The following is a 6642-nucleotide window of genomic DNA, read 5'->3' as shown; positions in this document are numbered from 1 at the left end:
TTGAGCCAGGCCATGGAAGATAGGTAAGTGTTGACTATGTAGAACTAAGGTTAAGAATGGGGACAAAGAATTCCAAGCTGAAGTGAAAATGAGCAAGAACAAAGCCACTAAAGCAGGAAATCATGAGAGCTGTATGAGGAGCAGATAAGAGATTCCACACGATTGGAGCACACAGTGCATAAAAGGAGTAGGGGTCAAGAATGGGACCAGATGATTGTGGAAGGCCTCGAATAACAGGCTAAGAAATTTGAACTGTATTATGTAATCAATTGACAACCATTGATATTTGTTGGGTTTTGTTTGTTTGTTTGTTTTGAAACAGGGTCTCACTCTGTCACCCAGGCTGGAGTGCAGTGTCACAATCATAACTCAGTGCAGCCTCAATCTCCTGGGCTCCAGTGATCCTACTGCCTCAGCCTTCTGAGTATTTGGGACTACAGGCATGCATCACCATGTCCAGATAATTTAATTTTTTTTTTCCAGTAGATACAGGGTCTTGCTTTGTTGCCCAGGCTGGTCTCGAACTCCTGAGCTCAAGCGATCCTCCCGCCTTGGCCTCCTAAAGTGCTGGGATTACAGGCTTGAACAACCATGCCTGCCTCATTGATATTTAAACAAGACGTGGAATGACCAGAGATGTGCTTCAGGAAGATTTATTTGAAAGGAATATATAGGATAAATGAGAGAGGATAGAGACTAATTATGAGGCCATTACAGTACTCAATGGGAACAGAGAAGAGAGGATAAATGATGCAGGATTAGAATAGAGAAGATATAGTAATTACTGGATATGACAGCTGGGGGGGAAAGGCAAATAAAATATAGTGATTTTAGGTTTTAGGTCTGGATGATGGGGTAAGTAGTAATATCAAAAATTGGGAAAAGGAAGGAGCAGGGTTTGATAAATGTAGGGGAATGATTGGGGAAGTATATGCTGCTTTTGAGGTCCCAGCACATTATCCTTTTAAGTGTTAAAGCAGTTAGAAAAACAGAAGTGGGGCTCAGAAGAGACACCAAAGTTGCATATTAAGATTTCAGACTGGCCAGGCATGGTGGTTCATGCCTGTAATCCCAGCACATTAGGAGGATGAGGCAGGAGAATTGCTTGGGGCCAGGAATTCGAGACCAGCCTGGGCAATATAGCAAGACTCAATCTCTGCAAAAAAAAAAAAAGCTAGACATGGTGGCACATACCTATAGTACTAGCTATGGGGAGGCTGAGTTGGGAGGATCTCTTAAGCTCAGGAATTGGAGGCTGCAGTGAGCAAAGATTGCACCACTGTATTTCAGCCTGGGTGACAGAACAAGACCCTGTCTCAAAAAAAAAAAAAAAAAATCAGTCTTAATTCCTTAGAAATGATAACTGAATGGATGTTATAAATGAGGGAGATAAAATGGAATTGTCATTGCAAAAACAATAGAAAGGAAAGATGAAGATATGAGAGCAAAAAACTGACCCTTGACAGCCACTTGTACTTATTCCATGAGCCTACAATTTTTTGTTAGTGTGTCTACTTTGAGTTAGTCTGCAGATTTAGTAGGCAAAAGGGGGAAGAGGAGCAGAGATAGAGAAAAGAGGCTGGGCAAGGTGGCTTATGTCTGTAATCTCAGCACTTTGGGAGGCCAAGGTGGAAGGATTGTTTGAGTTCAGGAGTTTGAGACCAGCCTGGGAAACATAGGAAGACCTTGTCTATATATATTTTAAAAAATTAAATTAGACAGGCATGGTGGAGCATGCCTGGGGTCCCAACCACTGGAAAGGCTGAGTCAGGAGGATCACTTGAGCCCAGGAAGTTGAGGCTGCATTGTGTTATGATGGTGCCACTGCACTCCAGCCTGGGTGACAGAGCAAGACCCTGTCTCAAATGAGAGAGTGAGAGAAAGAGAGAGAGAGAAAAGAAAGAATAGTAGAGAGGTGATAAAATAAAGTGCTGTGCAGTCACAGTGAAGACAAAATTTCAATTTGGAGATAGTGCGTAGATGAGAGGACCTAGAAAGGTCAGAAAGGAAGAAATATACCAAAGTTCATTGGACTTGGCCATGAAGCCTCAAGTGACCTGCATGTGATAAAAAGATTTATAACTAAGATGGTCCCCAATTATACCCATCTCCAGGTATTCATGCCCTTGAGTCACCCCCTCCTTTTTAGTGTGGGCTGGACCTAGTGACTAGCTTCTAACAAATACAATACCTTCTAGTGAACAGATTACAGCAAAAGCGATGGGATATAACGTCTAAGGTTAAGTTTATTAGAAGGTAACTTCCAGCTTACTCTTTCTTGCCTTCTTGTTAGCTTGCTCTGATAAATCCAGTTACCGGGGGTGGCACCAAGGTGGCCAAATAGGAACAGCTCCAGTCTCCAGCTCCCAGTGTGAGCAACAGAGAAGAAGGGTGATTTCTGCATTTCCAACTGAGCTTTGAAGAGAGCAGTGGTTCTCCTAGCACAGAGTTTCAGATCTGAGAATGGACAGGCTGCCTGCTCAAGTGGGTCCCTGACTCCCAAGTAGCCTAACTGGGAGACATCCTCCACTAGGGGCAGACCGACACCTCACACCTCACACGTTCGGGTACACCTCTGAGACAAATCCTTCCAGAAGAAGGATCAGACATCAACATTTGCTGTTCAGCAATATTCACTCTTCTGCAGCCTCCACTGCTTATACCCAGGCAAACAGGGTCTGGAGTGGACCTCAAGCAAACTCCAACAGACCTGCAGCTGAGGGTCCTGACTATTAACAGGAAAACTAACAAACAGAAAGGAGATCCACACCAAAACCCCATCTGTACGTCACCATCGCCAAAGACCAAAGGTAGATAAAACCACAAAGATGGGGAAAAAGCAGTGCAGAAAAGCTGAAAATTCTAAAAATCAGAGTGCCTCTCCCCCTTCAAAGGAACTCAGCTCCTCGCCAGCAACGGAACAAAGCTGGACAGAAATGACTTTGACGAGTTGAGAGAAGAAGGCTTCAGAGGATCAAACCTCTCTGAGCTAAAGGAGGAAGTACGAACCCAGTGCAAAGGAACTAAAAACTTTGAAAAAAGATTTGACAAATAGCTAACTAGAATAACCAACATAGAGAAGTCCTTAAACGACCTGACAGAGATGAAAACCATGACATGAGAACTACATGACAAATGCACAAGCTTCAGTAACCGACTCGATCAACTGGAAGAAAGGGTATCAGCGATTGAAGATCAAATGAATGAAATGAAGTGAGAAGAGAAGTTTAGAGAAAAAAGAGTAAAAAGAAATGAACAAAGCCTCCAAGAAATATGGGATTATCTGAAAAGACCAAATCTATATCTGATTGGTGTACCTGAAAGTGACGGGGAGAATGGAACCAAGTTGGAAAACACTCTGCAGGATATTATCCAGGAGAACTTCCCCAACCTAGTAAGGCAGGCCAACATTCAAATTCAGGAAATACAGAGAATGCCACAAAGATACTCCTCGAGAAGAGCAACTCCAAGACACATAATCGTCAGATTCACCAAAGTTGAAATGAAGGCAAAAATGTTAAGGGCAGCCAGAGAGAAAGGTTGGGTTATCCACAAAGGGAAGCCCATTAGACTAACAGTGGATCTCTCGGCAGAAACTCTACAAGCCAAAAGAGAGTGAGGGCCAATATTCAACATTCTTAAAGAAAAGAATTTTCAACCCAGAATTTCATATCCAGCCAAATTAAGTTTCATAAGTGAAGGAGAAATAAAATCCTTTACAGACAAGTAAATGCTTAGAGATTTTGTCACCATCAGGCCTGCCCTACAAGAGCTCCTGAAGGAAGCACTAAATATAGAAAGGAACAACCGGTACTAGCCATTGCAAAAACATGCCAAAATGTAAAGACCATCGATGCTAGGAAGAAACTGCATCAACTAGCGAGCAAAATAAACAGCTAATATCATAATGACAGGATCAAGTTCACACATAACAATATTAACCTTAAATGTAAATGGGCTAAATGCTCCAATTAAAAGACACAGACTGGCAAATTGGACCAAGAGTCAAAATCCATCAGTGTGCTGTATTTAGGAGACCCATCTCACGTGCAGAGACACACATAGGCTCAAAATAAAGGGATGGAGGAAGATCTACCAAGAAAATGGAAAACAAAAAAAAAAACAGGGGTTGCAATCCTAGTCTCTGATAAAACAGACTTTAAACCATCAAAGATCAAAAGAGACAAAGAAGGCCATTACATAATGGTAAAGGGATCAATTCAACAGGAAGAGCTAACTATCCTAAATATATATGCACCCAATACAGGAGCACCCAGATTCATAAAGCAAATCCTTAGAGACTTACAAAGAGACTTAGACTCCCATACAATAATAATGGGAGACTTTAACACCCCAGTGTCAACATTAGACAGATCAAAGAGACAGAAAGTTAACAAGGATATCCAGAAATTGAACTCAACTCTGCACCAAGCGGACCTAATAGACATCTACAGAGCTCTCCACCCCAAATCAACAGAATACACATTCTTCTCAGCACCACATCACACTTATTCCAAAATTGACCACAGAGCTGGAAGTAAAGCACTCCTCAGCAAATGTAAAAGAATAGAAATTATAACAAACTGTCTCTCAGACTACAGTGCAATCAAACTAGAACTCAGGATTAAGAAACTCAATCAAAACCGCTTAACTACAAGGAAACTGAACAACGTGCTCCTGAATGACTACTGGGTACATAACAAAATGAAGGCAGAAATAAAGATGTTCTTTGAAACCAATGAGAACAAAGATATAACATACCAGAATCCCTGGGACACATTTAAAGCAGTGTGTAAAGGGAAATTTATAGCACTAAATGCCCACAAGAGAAAGCTGGAAAGATCTAAAATTGACACTCTAACATCACAATTAAAAGAACTAGAGAAGGAAGAGAAAACAAATTCAAAAGCTAGCAGAAGGCAAGAAATAACTAAGATCAGAGCAGAACTGAAGAAGATAGAGACACAAAAAAACTTTCAAAAATCAATGAATACAGGAGCTGGTTTTTTGAAAAGATAACAAAATTGATAGACTGCTAGCAAGACTAATAAAGAAGAAAAGAGAGAAGACTCAAACAGACACAATAAAACATGATAAAGAGGATATCACCACCGACCCCACAGAAATACAAACTACCATCAGAGAATACTACAAACACCTCTATACAAATAAACTAGAAAACCTAGAAGAAATGGATAAATTCCTGGACACATACACTCTCCCAAGTAAACCAAGAAGAAGTTGAGTCCCTGAATAGACCAATAACAGGCTCTGAAATTGAGGCAATAATTAACAGCCTACCAATCAAAAAAAGTCCAGGACCAGATGGATTCACAGCCGAATTCTACCAGAGGTACAAGGAAGAGCTGGTACCATTCCTTCTGAAAATATTCCAATCAATAGAAAAAGAGGGAATCCTCCCTCACTCATTTTATGAGGCGAGCATCATCCTGATACTAAAGCCTGGCAGAGATACAACAAAAAAAAGAGAATGTTAGACCAATATCCTTGATGAACATCAATGCAAAAATCCTCAATAAAATACTGGCAAACCAAATCCAGCAGCACATGAAAAAGCTTATTCACCATAATCAAGTGGGCTTCATCCCTGGGATGCAAGGCTGTTTCAACATACACAAATCAACAAACATAATCAAGTATATAAACAGAACCAAAGACAAAAACCATATGATTATCTCAATAGATGCAGAAAAGGCCTTTGACAACATTCAACAGCCCTTCATGCTAAAGACTCTCAATAAATTCGGTATTGATGGAACGTATCTCAAAATAATAAGAGCTATTTATGACAAACTCACAGCCAATATCATACTGAATCAGCAAAAACTGGAAGCATTCCTCTTGAAAACTGGCACAAGACAAGGATGTCCTCTCTCACCACTCCTATTCAACATGGTGTTGGAAGTTCTGGCCAGGGCAATCAGGCAAGAGAAAGAAATAAAGGGTATTCAATTAGGAAAAGAGGAAGTCAAATTGTCCCTATTTGTAGATGACAAGATTGTGTATTTAGAAAACCCCAGCGTCTCAGCCCAAAATCTCCTTAAGCTGATAAGCAACTTCAGCAAAGTCTCAGGATACAAAATCAATGTGCAAAAATCACAAGCATTCTTATACACCAATAACAAACAGAGAGTCAAATCATGAATGAACTCCCATTCACAATTGCTTCAAAGAGAATAAAATACCCAGGAATCCAACTTACAAGGGATGTGAAGGACCTCTTCAAGGAGAACTACAAACCACTGCTCGATGAAGCAAAAGAGGACACAAACAAATGGAAGAACATTCCATGCTCATGGATAGGAAGAATCAATATCATGAAAATGGTCATACTGCCCAAGGTAATTTATAGATTCAATGCCATCCCCATTAAGCTACCAATGACTTTCTTCACAGAATTGGAAAAAACTACTTTAAAGTTCATATGGAACCAAAAAAGAGCCCACATTGCCAAGACAATCCTAAGCCAAAAGAACAAAGCTGGAGGCATCACGCTACCTGACTTCAAACTACACTGCAAGGCTACACTAACCAAAACAGCCAAAACAGAGATATAGACCAAAGGAACAGAACAGAGCCCTCAGAAATAATACCACACATCTACAACCATCTGATCTTTGA

The sequence above is a fragment of the Piliocolobus tephrosceles genome, chromosome 12, assembly GCF_002776525.5.
Source record: "Piliocolobus tephrosceles isolate RC106 chromosome 12, ASM277652v3, whole genome shotgun sequence".
NCBI classification, from domain to species: Eukaryota; Metazoa; Chordata; class Mammalia; order Primates; family Cercopithecidae; genus Piliocolobus; species Piliocolobus tephrosceles.
Note: the sequence above shows the minus strand (reverse complement) of the source record.